Source organism: Lycorma delicatula, chromosome 7 (assembly GCF_047948215.1).
Source record: "Lycorma delicatula isolate Av1 chromosome 7, ASM4794821v1, whole genome shotgun sequence".
Classification (NCBI taxonomy): Eukaryota; Metazoa; Arthropoda; class Insecta; order Hemiptera; family Fulgoridae; genus Lycorma; species Lycorma delicatula.
Genome location: NC_134461.1, coordinates 36,016,337 through 36,037,890, shown reverse-complemented (window position 1 = coordinate 36,037,890; position 21,554 = coordinate 36,016,337). Strand labels below are relative to the sequence as shown.

Genomic DNA, 21,554 nt, shown 5'->3' with positions numbered 1-21,554 from the left:
ACTCATACTAATTAGGAGTTCGTGTTTTTTTCGTTAACGCATTAGGCTATTTGCTAATTTACGGAATTCAAATTAAACTAAAATTATCATTTTAATTTTTTCATATTTACGTCACTATATAACTTTTAAAAATGTTCTTAGCCAATTAAAATTTTTTTTTTAAATTATTAAAATTTATTATTAGAATAAAAATAAGTTAATAATGGTAGTTGTCCTAAATCCCATAATAGGTCTAATCATCATAGCAGATAACTGTAATCTATGTATAATGGTTTGGTAACACTATGTTGAGTAGTTAATTTTCATGTTTATAAACAAGTTGTCACGCTATCTTTGAGGGACAGCTCCACCCGGGAAGGGTGGGAGGCTTCGGTCTTCCACCTTCAATGATCTAGTGGGGACTCCTTTGGGATACTATTGGGAAGAATGTAAGACCGTAGTCCCGGTGGGGGATCCCTTTGAGGTTTCCCCACTAGAGCCAAGGCGTTAAAACCGGAATCCCGGTGGGAAGTTCCCACCGGGAACTTCCTCATTTGAGGAACTCCTCATTTGAGGCATGGCATGCAAAAAGACAGTTCCGACTGCCTGGGCGGGGCCTGGCGTCCTTCCGAGGTAGCTTGAGGCGAACGGGCTGAGTTTATGCTTAATTGTCTGTCCTGTTCCGGGGAGCGTGAAAACTACAAATGTATTTTTTTAAAAACACACAAGTTTTCCATGTTTTTCTTTTAATACAGTTTAGACTTCTAAATAATGCCGGCCTCCGTGGGGCGAGTGGTAGCGTCTCGGCCTTTCACCCGGAGGTTCTGGGTTCGAATCCCGGTCAGGCATGGCATTTTTCACACACGCTACAAAACATTCATCTCGTCCTCTGCGGAAAAAATGTCTTGATTGCGGACTCGGACGTTAAACAAATAAGCTATACATCACAATAAAATATTCGCTACGTTAGAGTTATTGTATAATTTTAAGGGTAAGAAATATAGATTAGGTTTAAATAGAGAAGAAATATTTTTAATTAAAATAAAAAATTAATCGATTTCCAAAGTGAACTGGAAAATCTTCTAAAATTTTGTTTAAGTTTTTAAACAAAAATAATAATTTTAAATATTTAAAATTATTAAGTTAATTTTATCAAAATAAATTGTAAATAAAATTATATTTGTAAAATCATTTTATTATGAAATGTATTTCCTTCTAGAAAAAACATTATATAAAATTATTTTATATTTTTATCATCTATACGCTGTTTGTTAATTAATGATTGTTTTTAATTATAAAAGACAGGTGTATATAAATATATACTTCCTTTGTTCATTTTTAAATGAAACAAAATAACAATTATTTTATATTGAATAAATGAAAAGTTATCTAGAACACAACTGTCTCTGTTTTCTTGATAAAGTCAGGAAATATCATTTCTGCTGTATATAATAAAAAATACTAATAACAATAGTTGTTTTTTTATTTTTGTAGGTTGATAAAATTGTTTAAAATAATACACAAATTATAATTTATATTTTAAAATATGAATATTTATAGCTTAGTTTAACTTTATTTTAAATTCAGTATATTATATTGGTATATTACTTTAAAAATCCCTTATTAATTTGATATGTTTGTGTTTAAATTTTTATTTCATAAATTCCTTTAAAATACTTACAGATAGAGTTGAAAATAATATTTCAAAACTTAACTGTAATTAAGAAAATAACTAAAAAACTTAAATAGTTAGTTAGTGTTAGTTAACTGACCGAATACCGCTGGTGTGTACATCAAATATTCTAATATGCAGAGTGTACTGAAGTCCACATTTTAGACGAAGTCCCCATTATAACGGAGATTAAATCATCATATTTAATCTTGATATGATTACTTTCTTAAATCCCTTTATTAGTTAATATTATAATATAGATAAAATTACCTCAAAATTCGTAATTATAATCAATGAGTACCGATTTTTGTGTAAATCCTGTTCAGCCCTTTTCATCTTTAAAGAAAACAATGAAAAAAGATGTCCTTCTTAAAGGTGGCTTATAACTTAACTAATATATCCCTGCCAAAGTCTCTTAGAACTTTCGAAATATATTCAAGAATTATGAAACCCTTTAAATCAGAAATTTTGCTATAGTTAAATTTTCTATCTTAATATTATTATTAAAGTTGTTTTATTCAAAATAGGGATTTTTTTTTATAATTAGTGATTTATTTTTATTAAGAACTAAAACGTAAGGAATTTATAGCTTGGTTTTTAATTATTGGGTATTTAATTTTTTGGGAAAATTAATATACCAAAATTTTAGTTTTTAAATATTAAATATCAACCAGATACTCGTATTTTAAAATAAGATAGATTTCTAATGTAAATGTTAAAAAAATGTTTAATAAATACATTGTATCATGTAAGGATGAGTCCGTTACATTGGGTCATGTAACGACCCTAGTTTTAATGGTTCCTGTACGCGTATCACGCAAAAATTACTAGAGAGATTTTAATAAAACTTATTATAATTATAGAGACTTGGTCATTATCTCCAATTAGGATTATCGTGATATTCCTAATGGGGTTTAAGATATTAAAGATATCATTAAAAAATTAATTCATTAAAAAAAATTAATCCTTTTGATAACAGAAATATAATGAAATAAAATAATTTTTTTTTCCTTTAATGAGTATCTATAAAGTATTATATTTCCTTTTGATTATTCAAAACTAATTTGTAATAATTAACTAACAATTAATTAATTGCGTAATTATTACAAGTAATAATTACGGAAACAGGTTTTTCTTCGTAATCCTGACGCAAAGTTATAAAAAATTTTATTATAAAAATATATCAATATATATATATACAGAGAGAGAAAGAGAGAGAGAGAGAGATGAAAACTTATCAAAATAATGAAATGGATCTAATATATCCATTTCATCTATTATAGAAGATTTTTTTTTTATTAAGTGCTTAGCTGACAAAGTGAATAAATCTCTTCCAACTCTCTGAACTTAAGAAATGAAAAATACAATTAGTTTTAAATGTTTAAATGAATGCAAATAGAGACGGTCTTCACACAAAATTATTGCAACCATACAAATAACTTAAAATTTATTAAATTTTAAATAATTAAGCATATCTACATAATATCTCTTAATTAAATAATACTATTTAATGTTTTCTTCAAGAAATAACAGAACAGACGTAAATTTTCTGGCAAATTATTGTACTAGTAAAAAATATCTTTGTTAACAACGAACTGTAAGTTACGTAATTTTGTTTAATTGTTCATTTATTTATCAGTACGAATCAAACAATATTATTAATTATGTATTTACGTATTATTAATGCAAGAAAAATATATTTGTCAATTGTAATGCACTATTTCCAAATAAGACCTCTTATGTTAAAACATATAAATAGATATTCAGGTTAGTATGACTGAAAACTTAAAAAGCATTTTTTAAATTCTATTATTTTTTTATTTAATATTTATTTAGCAGTTTTTAGTTTGTCTATATTAAAATAACTAAGTTCATTAAGTATCGCATGTGTGTGTGTGTCTATCTATTGCATGGTAGTAGAGCTCATAAATAATATGATTGTTACATTCCCACATCATTTCCGTCATTAATGATTCCTGCAAACAAACTACAATGCCGTATTTAATATTGATAAACTAAATGAAAAGAAAATACAGCTTGCACTTGATAGAAGTTTCTTACATAAAACAATAAACATTTTATACAATTCCACAGTTTTATTAAAACTTGTTGATTTTTTAATTCTCATTTGTTTTTTTTTAATAATTATAAAAACCTACATTCTTCGGCACCTTACATCGGTATTTATAGCAATTATTTAATCTTTACTTTCCAGTGTAGCGCTATAGACGGGAAAGTATTATAATCGATCCGATTTGAGCATATGCCGTTTTCACCGGATTTTTACATTAAACACCTAAGGAATCCAAAAAACCGAATGGAAATTTTCCGGATATTTGTAACGTCTGTATGTTCAGTATCGCCCTCTAAATCACCTTTTACCTCCAAAACTACTTGACCGATTTTTACCAAACTTGGCCAAATTACTACTTCTGTATGTGAGGGGTTGGTACTATTAAATTTTCAACTTATAAGATCAAGGGGGTGAAGCTATAGAGCAAGGCACCTTCAGTATCTCGAGTTTTCGCCTAATTAAGGTCTTATTTTTCTCAGTCACATTTGTTAACATTAAAAAATAGTAAAATTTCCACAAAAACGTTTGTCAAGTGGCATCCCCACCCCAAAAAAAATGCTCTAAATAAATTATTTCAAATTAATTAATTAAAAATTTAGAATTAATAAAAATAAAATTAATTTATTTTTTTAATTTGTAATAAATCGAGGATTAATTGATAATTATTTTTAATTATTCAAAACATCAAAATTTAAAAGAATTAAATTTTTTTTTTTTTTACCTTTACTGTAGTTATTTGAAATCGGTTTAATTATTTATTTATCTTTTTTATAAGTTTATTTAATATAATCTGATAAAAAAATTGAAGTAGGTTTTTCGATAAACTGTTTATTTATTTGACTGGTCTACATTTTTATTTCCTTATACGAAGTAGAGGAAGTATTGTGATCGCAAAATTTGCGATTTTCAGATTTCAACGGAAATATCCATTTTGACCATCCCTGAATCCATTTTGATTAGTTTCGGCGTGACGTCTGTACGTTCGTATATATGTTCGTATGTATCTCGCATAGCTCAATAACGATTAGCCGTAGGATGTTGAAATTTTGGATTTAGCATTTTTATAACATCTAGTTGTGCACCTCCCCTTTTGATTGCAATTGACTGAACCAAAAGTGTCCAAAAAAGTCCAAAATCCAAAAAATTTGGATTTTGAACTTTTTCTTAACTGCAGTAATAAGTTCTCAATGAGGAACTTTTCAACGATATATCATAGGTGGTTCTTATTTTCATTGGTTCCTCAGTTATATCCAAATAAAATTTTAATTAATGAAATATTTGGATCTTACAAGGCACATCGGTTCGAATCAGACTTCATCTCCTTTTTTTAACTTTTTTTAACTTTTTTTTAATTTAAATGTATTGATTTATTAATAATTATTAACCTTTGATTGTAAAAAAATTTAAGATAATTAATAAACAGTTCAATAATTAAAAAAAAAATTAAAAAAATATCAGAAGTTGTTAATGAAATAAAATTTCATGTACTTTTCATTTTTTTAAAAAAAAAATGTGTATATATAATTTAATAGGCATACAAGGAAGTCATGTGGTGTCCACATCAGATTTTTTTTTTGTCGGGCAAGATAGAGAAATTTCCTTCATAATATGAGATGTTCAATAAAATGAGATACAGATAGATGAAAATTTTAATTTTTTTTTTTTTTTTAGTTTCTACCCCCCAACAAAAAGGAAATTTAAGAGAGATGGATATATTTACTCCATAATATAAAACTTAGTTTTTTACAATATTAAATTATTATTAAATTACTTAATAAATTAAAGTTTATAAAGTCTTAGTAGAAAACTGAGACTTTATTAAATTTAATATTAAGACTTTTATTAAATTAAAATTTATTTAACACTACAAATTTTCAGGCACATAATATAAACTATTTAAATATTAAAAATAATTATAAGGAACGACTTAAATAATAAACTAATAAAACGTGTAGATTAACATAAACGTTGTTCTAATCTCTTGTATGTATATACATACGGTGTTTAGAATTCGTTTACCGAATGAGGAAATGAGGTGGAAACTGATGACAGCCTAATAACGGCAGATTGAGTGAGATGTTCACCCAGAACATGTAAACAATGTTTGTTTACATACCAGGGTATACAATCGGTTTTAAATCCATTTACAGGTAACTTTATTTCACATTATTATAAATTTATACATCTGAAATATTAATTATTCAAAAAAAAATTTTTTTTAATTAAAAAACTTCTGAAAACAAAATTATATTTTAACATTATAATATTAAAATAATTAATAATTAAATATAATAATTATGTTTGTTTCTACTTATTTTTTCTATACTTTTTTTAGTTATAAAAAACGAGCTTAAAATGCAGGTAATTGAATTTTATTTTGTCAGTAGAATTACATGTTCGACATCCACGTTACAAATCATGCCAATAGTATCTAATTAAAAACGTCAATCAGAAACAGAAAATTTAATTCCTGTTTCGATCCAATATTAAAAAAGAAAAAAAATTACTGTAGCATATTTCCAAATTCAAATGCTAATGAGTAAAATTGTCAAATAATTTCCTTATGGTTATAAACTACAAAAAAAAATTAAATAACTGTTTTAAAAATGTTACCAAAATTTAATCCCTTTTTTTTTATAAATTAACAACTGCTTTTTCGTCAGGGACGAAATACGTTGCAGATAGTCTCTTTTTCTGTTTATCCTCCGAAACCACCATAAGGTATTACTTCAGAGGATGATATGTATGAATGTAAATGAAGTGTAGTCTTGTACAGTCTCAGGTCGACCATTTCTGAGATTTATGGTTTATTGAAACCCAACTACTAGAGAACCTCCGGCCTTCGTATCGCGAGTGGTAGCGTCTCGGCCTTTCATCCGGAGGTCCCGGGTTCGAATCCCGGTCAGGCATGGCATTTTCACACACGCTACAAAATCGTTCATTATATCCTCTGAAACAATAAATAACGGTGGTCTCAGAGGTTAAACAGGAAAAAAATAAAAAACACTAAGGAACACCGGTATCCACGGTTTAGTATTCAAATCTGTATAAAAAATACCTTGCAGCTTTACTAAATGTTCATTGACGTCTCTGCTCAAGTTGTTGTTATTAGATAATAATTAACACTATATTTTCTGCTAAGAACACTATAATTTTTATGTTGAATACTGTTTACCTTAGCGTCATTATTTTATTATATATTGATGCGTTTCGGAACAACTCCATTGTCAAAGCTTACTGTACTCCAAATAAGTTTTGACAATAATTTTCGGAGTACAATAAGTTTTGACAATAGAGTTGTTTCGAAACGCGTAACATACAATAAAATAATGAAGCTAAAAAAGATAAAAAGTACTCAACATAGAATCTCTGCTCAAGATTTAATATAGAAACAAAACACCTTAAGCAGAAACTAGATGTTTATTGATGTTTGAAATTGAAATCCTTTATGAAACTGAAAAATTTCGTTTAATTTTACGCACAATAAAAATGGTAATAAAATGGTAAAATGCATAATACATAGTAAAATTAGATAAAACTCGTATACTATCAAAAATATACGAAATATATTAAATTCAAATAAAAGTAATAAATTTATATTAGATTAATAATTTCATAGTATATGTAAATTGTTACACTTTACTAATAAACAAACCCTTTCGGATGAAAAGTAATGACGCTTTCATTTCACTATGTAAATAAATAAAGCGGTAGTACACATTGTAAGAGAACTTTGAACAGTTCCCTTTCCTTTTTTGATAAATTGAACCTATCTCGGTCAGTTTTATAGAAAACAGTCGTTTTTCATAAATTAGCTGTTTAGATTTAAGAAATTTTATTTTATTAAAAAAATTAATTTGTTTGCAAATTTTACTATTATTTCGTAATTTATTCATTTTTTCAAATATATATTATCCAAAAATAAATAAATTCAGTAAGAGAGAGATAAAGAATTTTGTTTATAAAAATGGGATATTAACTGAACACCATAATATCACTAAAACAGTTCGTATCGATATATTTACCTGTTGTGGTGGATTAGTCAACCTACTCTGGATTTAGAACTGCGTTAATTTTTTTGTAATTCTATCAACAAATCTTTTTTGATTTTAAAATATCCGAAACATATCTATCTTAAAACTATAAATCCAAGCTAATTTAGAGAAAATTTAATTAAATCATTAGCTTAATAATCTGTGTTTCGTAACTTAGCAAATAATATACTAAGTGGGTAAATTAACAATATAAATTCTTTACCGGAAAAAAGGTTAAATATAAAATGCATTGAAATGTTATATAACTAATTTATTTTAAGCATTGTTAAAATGAACTAGTTTTATTAGCATTATATAAAATTATTGGTTTTTATATATTTATCCTTACAAAATATTCATTGACATTTTTAAAAATTTAATTAGTTAATTTAAATAATTAAAAAAAGATTTGTTAAAATTTGACAATAGAATAAAAATACTCCTGCGCAAAATTATGCAAGAAGACTTGACTTTTCGATTCCAATGCCCTCACTACTTCCCAGTTTAATTTTCAGATTACAACGCACTACATACGTTCCATTAACGAGTAGACCCAACACACAAGCGTCACGTTTAAACTTACTCACCAATGTGACTCATTACATAAGTTGTATACAAAATATACCGCTACACAGGCAACATAAATTCAATTTTTTTTCTACGTTAAAATGATTGTAACTCAAGAACGATTAAACCAATCTTAAAATTTTCACATGCACTACAACATATCTAAATTTCAATGAAAGTTTGGAGGTTTTCGAGCCATAAAAGTTTATTAATGAATGTTATTTTTGAGATTTTCGAGTCACAGAATTTTATAGATAAATGGTAATTTAGAAATTCCATACCTCAAAATGTAAAGAAAATTCAATTTTACTCCCCAATCACACCGTGCAACTGAAAGTAATACCGTACTTTTCTTCGAAAAGTAGGTAAAGAAAATTTAATACAGATAAATCCACCGAGTAAGTAGACCAACTCATCATGGCAAGTAGTTGTAGTCTGTGTATACGTTTTGATACTCGTATACTATTTACAGTTAATGGATTGAATTTACATAATAAAAAGTTTTCCCATCTCTTTCTTTGTACAGTTGTTGTTTCTAGATAAAGTATATAACTTAAGATATTGATTACAGTTAGTGAGGTTGATAAGGGACTTTATATCTTATGAAAAATGTTAGGCCTAATGGGAAATTAGATTTATTATTAATTAATTTAAAAAGCTTTCTTGTAAACATACAACAAACTTTTCTAGCTATCGATTTTCTTTATCTTAATTATTTATTTTTCATGCGTAATCTAACAGTTGTAGCGTTCCAAATCGTTATCTGGAAATGAATATATTTTTCTACAGTTATGCTGGTTTTTCATTCATTAATGATAAATTCGAAATATTTTATTTTGTTTAAATTAATCAAAGCGAACTAAAATTTTGATTTTCAACCACAACCAATTCTTTTTTTAAGTATCTCCAAACGTTTGTAGTTACATACAACAATTAATTCTGTTCATATTAACACCGGGGATAAATCTCTGTTAATGCTCATCATAAGATAACATTTTTTTTTTTTTTTAATTAAATGCAGGGCTTTAAATTCAACCAAATTTTTTCAAAAGCATTTTCTTTATGAATGTGGCATGATTTTTGCATATAGTGTACATTAACAGTATGAATGTGAATAAAATAAATTTAAATAATACAGTTAAATTAACTTGAATTTATATCTCAAGAGATATCTTTGACTCAGGGTTGTAGTTGGTGTCTTCATGCAAAACGAGCCTACTGGATTGCAGTTAAGAATAGTTTTAGTAAATATATATCTTACATATAAACTAGAACATTTATCTGTTAGTTTACAACAACATTTCTCGAGAACCAACCAACCGATTACGTTCGAATTTTCATGATAAATTTGTGTTATCCCAGAGGTTTTAAGCCATGAATAGCCAGCCCCCTTAGGGGTGAAGCTGTGAATATTTCCTTGTCAAAAGTCTGTGTACTTTAGTTACTACTATTGTGTCTTTTGTAATTTAGTTTCTTTTTTCAAGTAATTATAAAGACTGTATATTTTAATAATTATTATTTGCCAGTATTAATCTCACAACCTTGATGATAACGTTTCAACGGGTGTCTAGCTAGTGTTGCATACGGCCTAATGTTATATATATATATATACTAGTATTTACCCGTCACGGTTTCTCGTGCAAAAATTTAAACGAGAAACTGCATACATTTATTGAATTTAACAACTAATTGATACATCCGCACAAATTTGTCGGGTTTACCAAAAATCAAGCAGATATCTCAATTTGTTCTGAAAAAATTCGAAATTCAGTTTTGCTCCATTTCTCCCACTTAGAAGTCGAATTTCATAAAACCCATTGATTTTTACATATTAATTTCAGGAATACTTATGAGCTAAAACCGATTGAATAAATTATTAATTTAAGAAGATATCGACGACCTTTAAAATTTCTGATTGATCATTTCCCCCCCTTTTATCCGCTTAGACGCAAGATATCGAAAAACACAGAAATTGATTTTTAGATATTTGTATAAGAAATATCTTAAAACAAAGATCAAATTGAGATCTCTTTTAGAAGCTGAAAAAATCGAAAAACGTGAAGTGTCATTTCATCCCGTTTCATCTCCTTAGAAGTCGAATTTTGAAAACTCTTTTCTTAGCACGCCTCTACTATATAAATCAAACATACCCTCAAAATATATTTTCTGTAATTTTAACAGTTAGGCTGGACGTTGATGAGTGAATGAATCAGTCAGTCAGGACATCTTCGTTTATAATAATAATAATAATTTATATAATAATAATAATAATAATTTATAATAATAATAATAATAATATTTACAAAATTAATTAGTTACCCAATATGTAAAATAAAACTTTAAGGCTAATATTCAATAATGGAAGCAAAATTCAGTAACATTAAAACCTGTCTTAACGTAAATAAAATTTAGGCTACGAGAATTTTTTTTTAATTTTTTGTCTTGATACAGTCATATATAATTTGTTTTTTAATTTTATTATTATACATACGTATATATTAGGGTTTTTGTTTTTATAAATACGAGTATATAAATTTTCTATAGATTAACTTAGGCTATGGTAAGATATAATATGTAATACAAGTTATAATGAACCGAAAAGTCGTAAGGATATTGTCACAGTAAAAAACTTTCATCTTTCAATTCCAGTTTAAATTATTTCTTTTTAATTTTCTTACTGATGACATCTCACAAATTTTAACTTTGCGTGAATTCTACTTTTCCTAAATGTATCATTAATGAATTTCCAATTAAATTTTTTTTTTTTAAATTATTTCACTTAATCTTATCATTAGGGTAGACTACTTAATTAAAGTTCAAAGCTCAAATCTTATTTTACAGAGGTTTTTTAATAAAAGGTGTAGAATTTTTCTCCATAAATCTATTCGAAGCTGCTAATATATATTTTCGATTACATTGATACAAATTGGCTAGAAAGTTCGTTAAATATTTTATTAACAAAAAAAAAGTTTTATACGTTTTTTCAATATTATACATTAAGAAAAGATTTTTAAAAAAACAATTAACAATTTTTTAATATTAATAAAATTAAGAAACAAATTATACTTGGTAAAGAAAAAAATTTTTAAAAAAGTCAGCCTAATTTTTATTTATATGAAGAGAGAACTTAATGTTACCGAATGTTGCTTCCTTTATTAAATATTAGCTTTAACGTTTTATTTACTTAATGGTCAGTTGGGCTCGCTTTGCTCACCCGACTGTCTAGCCAAAAGGCTAGATGGTCTGGACCTCCGGGGCCGACCCCGAAGTCTCTCGGGGACATGGAGTCTATCCCGTCTAGCCAGAGGACTTCGCTCTCGCAGTGTTCATTACCCTCATGGTTGAGAGAATAATATTGATAAATAACAATTATAAAGTATTCAAGCTTTATAGAAACCTGAAAACGAAACTGACTTACCTTGAAATTGAAAACCTTGATCTATGACTTAAAGCCTTCCCTGGGATAGCGCACAAATATATCCTGTAAATTTGAAAGTAGTCGGTCGGTTGGTTCTCGCGTGTTGCGAGAACAAACAAACATACAGACAAACAAACAAACTTTCTGTTTTATATATAAGATTCATAAACATTCAAATTATGGAAAACTTTAGTTACTGCAATGAAATAACAAACTTTAACAGACATGTTTATATATTTATGTTTACTTTAACTGCAGTGCTTATGTCCTACAATAATTATGTACTCTACATGTAGGCGACCCAACTCCCTTTCTACTCACAAAAGAAATAATTTAAGAAAAATATCTTTATTAGAATTTTATTCAGAGTCGTTCTATTCGACTCTTTCGCCCTATTCGCTTACTGTATGATTGAAGATAGAAAACCCACGAGAGTATATCAAACATAATAGTTTTACTCTGAATGCGAGCAGATAACCAGAAATGAACGTATTTTATTACTTCTTTCTACAATGTAATACGATTCAAATGGTTAGCTTTCAAATTCATAATTACTTTTCTCGTCGAAACGTTCGTAACTTAAAAACATTTCCACCGATTCCTATGATTTAGAAACTTAAATTAAATTATAAATTTTATCTAAATTTCATTTTGCTAATACCATACAGAAACCTTAAAATCTGAAAAATTAATTACACAAAAATTCATTCATACATTCTTTGGTTCATATTTAAATTTTTGAAAAATTATTATTTAAATGTATTTGTATTGTATTTTATGGTAATAAAATATAAATTTTAATAAAAATGAAAATCCTAGGACAGATAATCGAGATGCAATGTAACAACTCAAGAGTCCCTTAAAAAATCGATTGTGGAAGAGAAATATAATATTTTTGTGCTCTAAAAATATTGAAAAGTAAATCTATACTAGAAAAATTTAATAAAAAACGTGACTGACTTCAATTTTCACGTCACTCTGTAAAATATAAATAAAAAAATAATAATTTAACAGTTTAAATTCTTCGGAGAAATTATACAATGGAATAGCCAAGAAAAAATAAACATAATATATCGGACAACAAAAGGGAATAAATAAATCTATCACCAAACAAAATATTTACAATAAAAATTCTACGTTTATAAATTCAAAATTAAAGTATTTGAATACGTTAAATCGTTCAGAAGATGTTTCTACAGCGTTTCATTGTACGCTGTAGAATTTTTATCAGTAACATAGGTATTTTAAAAAAAGTCTTTTATCTAGAAAAATACTAGAAGTGTATTTTTTATAAAATTAATAAAGACTTAAGTAAAGTGGGAATAAAGATTCCTGACTTACACAACCGGAAATTAATCAAGAATAATTTAAAGAATTTCGGAAAAGACGGTTTTCTATGAAACAAAACAGAAGAGTCCAAGAAAAAAAGGCCAGTGAGAGACTTAAAAAGTACTGACAGGAAAGGAATGAGAGGGACACTAAAAAACGTAATCTATAGTTGGCCGAAATGAAAAACGCATTAATTGTATTGTTATATTTAACATAAAACATCTTATATTAAATATTTTGTCAAATGTGGACGTAAATTTTTACGTATGATAATAGTAATGTTTTATAATGTACATTTTTTATACCTTCTATTGAAAGCATGAAAGTCAGATTAGTCTCCAGCTGTATGAATATATTTGAAAAAATGTTTTTTTTTCATATTTTTTCACGGTTTAATGATTTTGAAAAGTGATAAATATTTTCTAAAGATTAAGACAATATTTATTTATTTTTATAACAATAAAATTGTAGGAGTTAAACAAAAGTAAAATTAATATACGTTTAAACAGTCAGGATATTTTTTTTTTCATAAAAATCATGATTTCTTTGGTAGGTGTTTAACAATAATTATCTTTTCTTATAAATTTTCATAGTTATTCATTGCCTACTGTAATAATTTTTATAACAGTATAAATATTAAATTTTTACAATTTGTTATTGTAATTAATTACTTTAATAAAAAAATATATATATTTATGAATAAAAAATAAAAATTAAGGCAATATAAATTAGCGTATAATTCTAAATTATTAACTTATTTTAATTAAAAAAATAACTTTTTTAATTACGTTAAAACTACCTCGCTGTAATTGATTTTATAATAAGTTTTAACACGAACACCCATGTGAAACATAAATAAAATTATTAAGAAAACATGAAGTTGAAAATTTATATTGAATTGATTTTTTTTTTTAAATTAACACTCATGAGGTTCTAATTACAATTAGAGTATGATAAAGAAATTATGACAATTGGTTCAACCGTTTTGAAGTTACGGTAAAAAAAAACACACACACACAAACACTTATAAGCCTCGATTCTAAGACGGATAAAACATTTCAATTTATTAAAAAACTAATTTTTAATTATATGAAAGTTAAAATTTGTTTAATGCACACAAGTCTTAAATAACAGATCATAAACTTTTTATTATAACATAATTTTATATTTTTAAAATAGAATTTAATTTATAACCGTCTATAAATTGTTATTTAATACTTAATTTTCTCACATAACAGTAAACAAATATGAGATAAGCATATAAAATTGAGTTTAAGCGTCACTATGAATACGATAGTTTTACAACAAACCTTTAAAGTTATTATATTATTTTATTTTTAAGGTTATTTTTTTTTAATTTATATTATTTTTAGTAATATCGTATCACTATCGTAAAACTAGGAATGAATTTTTATAAAATTAAGAAAGACTTAAGTAAATAAAGCAGGAATAGAGATTCCTGCTTAAACAACCGGAATTCTATTTATTTTGTTAATATTATTATTGAACCTGTAAATCTAACACATTCTAAAAAAAATAAATTCATATATAATTATTTAATTCTTTATTAAATGAACTTAAAAACAAAAAATAATTATTTTAATATAATCTATTGAATTTTTTTAGATTCAATAATTTTAATAATTAAGATCAAACTTTTTATTTTTATTTTAATCTTTTTAATACTTTTGATTATTTTTGGATTAGTTTTCTCTACTATTATTATTTTTTTTTATATTTGTGACTACAATTTTCGAAAAAATAAAAATTTAAATACAAATTTTTAAATTAAAAATTTAGTAAAATACAAAACTTAAAAAACGAAGATATTTTTAACATTATTGTGAAAAGATTTAATTATTTTAAAGAATAAAAAGCCTTAAAAATTTATTATTCTCATAATAGTTAGTAATTTTTTCCAAAGCATTAATAAAAATTATTCTTTTTATTTTTACATAGATAGCCCTTAAAACGTCGCCTCTAATTTGTTCAATTATACATGTTTTGTGTAATGATTATTAATAAGTCTTATTTTCATAATTTTATTCAAATATAATGAATCAGACATTTTATTGTACATAATAATGAACATTGATTTTCCTTCAAATATATCGTTAACGTAAGTTTATAACACAGATTTAAAATATAAATATTCATAAATTATTTTTAATAAATATTTATAACAGTTGCAATCGTGGATTTTTTTAATATATTCTCTTAAGTTTCATTTTCAGTTATTCTTTTGAAACCAAAATATATAACACGTCGTTTTATATATATATATATATATATATATATATATATATATATATATATACAAACACACACATATATTATCAATGAAAAAATACTAAAATTATATACAGTTTTTTCAGAAAAATATAAGGTAAAATGTTGGTAAAACAGTATTTTACAATACCCCCCTTAAAAAAAAGACTGTAATAATAGTTATAATTAAATATATATATTTTTAATTTAATAAAATCAAAGTCGTATTCCATAGAAGAAAATCAAAGACAACAATTATAGTAAGAAATTATTATACAATTAAAACTAATAACTAAATAAAAATTGAATATTTAAATTATTAAAAAAAATCATGTCTTTTAGTTTACTTTTTCATAAAAATTGTTCTGCTTAAAACTATTATTATTAAAACACATACGTTTTAAGTTATTATATGCCAACTTCGAGAATATTTAATAATAAAAATTATATTATCCGAAAATTTAGTATTTTATATATTTTTTTTAAATTCTGTTTATTAAGATAAAAAAAATACACTACTGATTTATAAAATTTGTTATATTAAGACCACTATTAAGTTTAATAATGAAGTAGCTCAGCCTATTTTAATTTTTTAACTTGTATGTGCGTACATGTAATTCGTCAAATTAAAAATATTAGTTGTTTTTTAATATATAATTTATACAAGTTAATTAATTTATTTTCTATTCTAAAAAAAAGAAAAATTAAATATTTTCTCGATTATACACAAGTTTTTCGAACTTTCATGTTTGTTAATTTTTTTTTTTTTAATTTTTCCGAAATACTTAAAACTTATTTTAATATTTTAATGATTTACTTTTAAGTACTTTACCGATTTATTTTTGTTAGCAAAAAAATCTTAACTATTTTTATGAAATTTATAAACTTCATACAAAGTAGAAATTTTACCGTAAAATAATTTGAATCTGCTTTAATTATATACGTTATACAACGGGGAGGATAGATAACTAATTTTCTGTTCGATTTTAATTATTTATTTTGTTTAATAACGGGGTTCTCGTGGATATTACCTGGTGTCGGTAGGGTGTTGGTAGCGCCACAGCTGTCAGTCGACGAATGTGTGTTACGGCCAGTTTGTAGAGAGCGCCACCCGTATTACCGCCCCCACCTGTTGACTCGTAGCGAAGAGGGGATGATATGATCGGTAGGGGTGAATCACGATAAAGAGGAACGGTCGGGTTTCACGCATCATCCGCCCCGTCAAGCGTGTTAACACTGAAGCCTTTATAACCATCCCCGGTTGCCTTTAGAGAATCCGCTTTCTGATCAAACGAATGAAAACGTACCCGCTACTGTTTTGTCGGGCTATGATTGTAATTTGAACCGCCTAGGTTGATTTTGAAATAAAAACGACACCTCCTGTTTACGTATTCAAATTATCTTTTGCAAATTCACTAAATCTGTTTAATTTTATTAAATTATATACATTTCAGCGAACGGTTTGCAAGTTTTGATAAACAAACCGAGTATTTTGTACCGTTGGAATTTGAGTTCACTGTCAAATTTGGTTTTACACTCGAGTTATACATAGAATTAGGAATAATAATTTCTATAAGTAACTTAAATAAAACAATTTACAAATTTATTCTCTCCCACTTACTACGAGTCTATTTCTACACGTATTCAAAATAACACAAAATAAACATTGTTTTCAGCATTATAATTGTTTATTAAACATATAATTTCATCTACGTTATAAATAAAAAGCGTATGAAAATAAAATACTAAAACTTATTGTAAGTAAGCCAATACCATGGTGTTATGACATTTTTACCTGTTAAATCTTTAGGATTAAATTACATCATTTTTTAAAAAAATTATATAGAAAAAATCAGCATTTTAAACAAAAAATTGGTATTTTCTCTTATTTAAATTTAAATATATATATATATATATGTGTGTGTGTGTGTGTGTGTGTGTGTTTTTCTTTTAGATATAAGTGGAAAGAATATAAAAATTAAAGAAAGACTTTTCAGTTCTTTTAATGTAGTACTGTTAATATTTGCAAAAATTTCTAAATCCAATGTAATTTTTTTTTTTAGTTTACAATTTTTTTAAGATAAAAAGAAGTAATGAATATAAAAATTCTCTTTTGGCACGCCGGAAGGCGGAGGTAGATTTCACCGATGTTAAGTAGGGGATAAAAGAGATTTCCACCTTCAAGTTAAGAAAAACTTCAAATTTACTCAATACGATGATAATTGCACGTGAAAAAAGTTTGACATGTTTAACATACAAACTCCTCCATCTTCTTACAATTCCAGCAAACTTTCGGTCATCCCTTGTCGTAAAAGTTGATCATATCAAAAATTGTTTCAGACAAAGGTTTTAGGTAATATTTAGAAGACTAACGACCACTTTAAACCGATTTGATACTGTGCATATTAAGGGAGGTATGATTTTTTTGTCTTCGAAACCCCATTTTTTCACCCCCTGGGCCAATGGTAAGTGATACCAAAAAACTTTACTTAGATATGTTTTCGGCCCTTATTCAAATAATAGTAGAGACTTTAAACAAATTCGATATTTTACTTAATAAGAAAGTTATAACGATATTTTGTTTTTTCGATAAAACCCATTTCCACCTCCATGGTCCGATTTTGGCCGTTAACAAACTTGACCGAGATTTTGGGACAAGTTATTTTTAAGGAAAAATTTGAAAGTCATTGGCGCAGAATTTCGGCAGTTATCGTGTCCACAAGAAAGTAAAATATATATATATATACATAAAATTTGAACTGACGGTGGTTATGGGATCTGGGGAATGTGAAATGCGAAGATATGTCGAAATTTTCCGGAAGTCGAATCATGGTTCCCATTTCAATAGGTAGCTTCTTATGAACTCTACCTTTTCTTTTTCCTGTTCAACCTCCGAGAATTACCATTCAGATATTAATTCAGAGTATGAATGAGGATGATATGTATGAGTGTAAATGTAGTGTAGTCTTGTACAGTCTCAGTTCGACCATTCCTGAGATGTGGGGTTAATTGAAACCCAACCACCAAAGAGCACCGGTATCCACGATCTAGTATTCAAATCCGTATAAAAATAACTGACTTTACTAGGACTTGAATGCTGGAACTCTTGACTTCCAAATCAGCTGATTTGGAAAGACGCGTTTACCACTAGACCAACCCGTTGGGTTTTGTGAAATCTACCTAATACAATAATTAAAAACAACCCGTTTTCAAATTTTATAGAAATAGTTTTACTCAAGCCCTTCGGAATTAATTTTTGCCCCTTCTTTAGCTGAGTTTCCAGTTAATGTTTTAAAAAGATTCTTAAACCCCTCGTATAATATATTCAATCTACGTTGCCATTATCGTTTCATTAATATTCAATTTATTTTTATACAATTAAATATCAACACTCTTTTTCTCTCGGAACAATAAATAAAATGAGTTGAATATTTATAATTGACTTGAACGAGAAAAAGCCCCAAAAAAATTTCTTCCTCTTTTTCTATTTATTTTAGTTGGCATCTTGTCGATTGATTATAATGATAAATTAAATTCTTAGGGTGTGATGAAAAACCACGCCTGACAGGATTTAACACCTAGAACCAACGGATGAAAGGCAGAAATGCTACCACTCTGCCAAGGAGATTTGTTTAATAAATGATAAGATATTTACAAAGAATATTTTAAATAACTGTATAACAATGTATATTTCAGTTGTACTTTGCCATACAAAGGGCAACGGTAAAATGTATTACGTTTAATAAGTTAACAGGTACTAGTAAACCCTTTTATGCACTGTTATATGAGTCAGCTACTGCTCCGAGTTATAAAACCAATCTCAATGTTCTTTATATCATATCCGGGAAGAAACTGGACGACATATATAAACGTGTTGAGATTAATAGTTCCTTCAATCCAATCGGACGTGTTGTCCAGTTTCTGTATACGTGTGCTGCCAGCCATTTCACCTCTCCTTACTCGTAATCAGTCCTAGTTGTTTCGGTCTCTTTCTCATTGTGATATTGTCTACGGATTCTGTCTGTGTTCAAGCTTACATTTTGTTTAAAATAGAAATTTTTGTATTTCCTATATAACTATGGAGCAGTTTAATACGTAAGATTAAAAATATGGAATTCTTTGCCAGATTAAATTAATTATTTTTTTCTTTTTTTTTACTTAAGCATGATGCATTTTCTGATGAGAAAACAATATCTCGCACTAAATGTTGTCTGATTAGAATGGGAAAAAGAAATATTTTTTATAAATTTATCGAATGATGAAACGAAAACACCCATTCTAAAATATCTGAATAATTCAGTCGTCTCTTAATTTTCTTAAAGTTTGCACTATCTACGTATCTTAGACTACTGATGGGATGGAATCTATTCTTTTTTTCTGCTCTTTTTTTTAATCAACCGAAAGTAGCACATAATATTAACAGATAAATTTATCTGAATAAAATTAATTAATATTATATATCTTTATATATATATTTCTTGTGTGCGTGTGTATGAAAGTGAACTCCTCCTAAACGGCTGGACTGATTTTGATGAAATTTTGTGTGTGTGTTCAAGGGGATTCGAGAATGATTTAGATTCTCAATTTGGTCCACTGGAAAATGTTTTTTTAATTAATTTTTTATTTATAACTAGTTGTTGATTTTGGAATGTTTTACATTGGATCCGGTAGACTGCACTATCGCAGTATCGAATATTCAATAATATTCTATTTTAATTTTAGTTTGTCCCGACAGTTAGTGCTGCGATCAAATTGACAAAAATATTTCGTAATTTTGTGTTATTATTGTGTTACAAAAAAATCGTGAGAAAACAGTTTTTTAATAAATAAGAGGCTAATAAATCAGATGGAAATGTAAACAAAGGAAAACCAATCAGAGCAATGCAAGATGGCCGCTGTCAAACACAACGACCAATCACAAAGAGCCCGTATGGCCGTTGCCAATGTAAACAAAATCACAACTGATTAAGTAACAAGTAGGCAGCACTGCGATCGCGTTTAAAATTGTGCGCGTATTGAGAAATATTATATTATATTATTATTTATTGAAATAACGTTTTAAAGTGTAATTAAAAAATATACATTGTGCAAATTTGTAAGGTACAGTATTGAAGTGAAAATGTTTTTTTAATTTATTTATGTGTTGTTGATCTTGGGATGGTTAAGGTTCACAATTGGGTCCGGTAGGCAGCGTGTGGGTCCGGTAGGCAGAGCTGTGATCGCGTTTTAGAAGTTTTTTTTAATTTTTGGTTTTTCAGTCAAACCCGGTAGTTAATGCTGCGATCGGATTCTAGGATTTTTTTATTTTGTTGCATTTTACATGTGTTGTTCTTACATTAAAATTCGTATTTAGAGAATAGTTTGAATTAAATCCGATAGGTAGTGCTGTTGTTTTGCCATTTGGATTTATTTACATTCTAACTTTTATAAAGTGAAAGGTTAAATTTTGTTAAAATTGCTAATATTCAGGTTTTTAAGGTTTAATGAAACTTTCAATTGTTGTCATTTAATCTGTATGTATACTCAGATCTAGCAATAGCAAAGCATTGCCGAGGCTGCTAGAATTGCGCGCTTATTGAGAATATTATATTACATTATTATTTATTGAAATAACGTTTTAAAGTTTAATTAAAAAATGTACATTGTGCAAATTTTTAAGGTGCAGTATTGAAGTGAGTATTTTACATGATTTTTCATGAATTTTAATGATGTATACACGTGCATTCAATAACAATCAACTTAACCTACAAATTTAAATTGTCAGTTTTCATTTGATTCTATGCAACTTATGAAGTATTGAACGGCTCTTTGAAAATAAAAATTTAAGTTTGTAAAATAAATTATAACATTTATAAAATTAAAATATAAGTTACTTGTAATATAGTTTAAAGTATATTTAAAAAATTGAATTTATAATGTTTTAGTTGATTAATTTTAAAAACATTTTTCTAAAATTATTTTTAATTTACAATTATCTAAAATTTGGTAAAATAGATGTTAAAATAAAGAATGAGTAAAATGATAAAAATATCTACGAAAATTTTAACTACGTTGCTTTTTTACAGTGCTTTAATTTTTTTATTAATTGATTAATTAAGCTTTTACATGGTTATGAAACATCAAAATTATTAAATTTAAAAAAAAATATGTAGAAGGTACTTTTTTAGAATGATGTTCTAAATACCAAGGTATTTAAATTCCTCAACGTAGTCA

The 21,554-nt window shown here is 26.6% G+C and overlaps 1 protein-coding gene across 2 annotated transcripts in view; it reads right to left on the bottom strand.

The window, feature by feature from the left end:
- Positions 1–16,412, bottom strand: part of LOC142327701 (uncharacterized) — a 243,882-nt gene extending 227,470 nt beyond the window's left edge. Inside the window, exon 1 of one of the 2 annotated variants that reach the window (XM_075370955.1) lies at positions 16,373–16,412. The gene's annotated coding sequence lies outside the window, so the exon portion shown is untranslated. The remainder of the gene's footprint in view (positions 1–16,372) is intronic. The other variant, XM_075370957.1, reaches the window with a different exon arrangement.
- Positions 16,413–21,554: the final 5,142 nt, after the last annotated feature.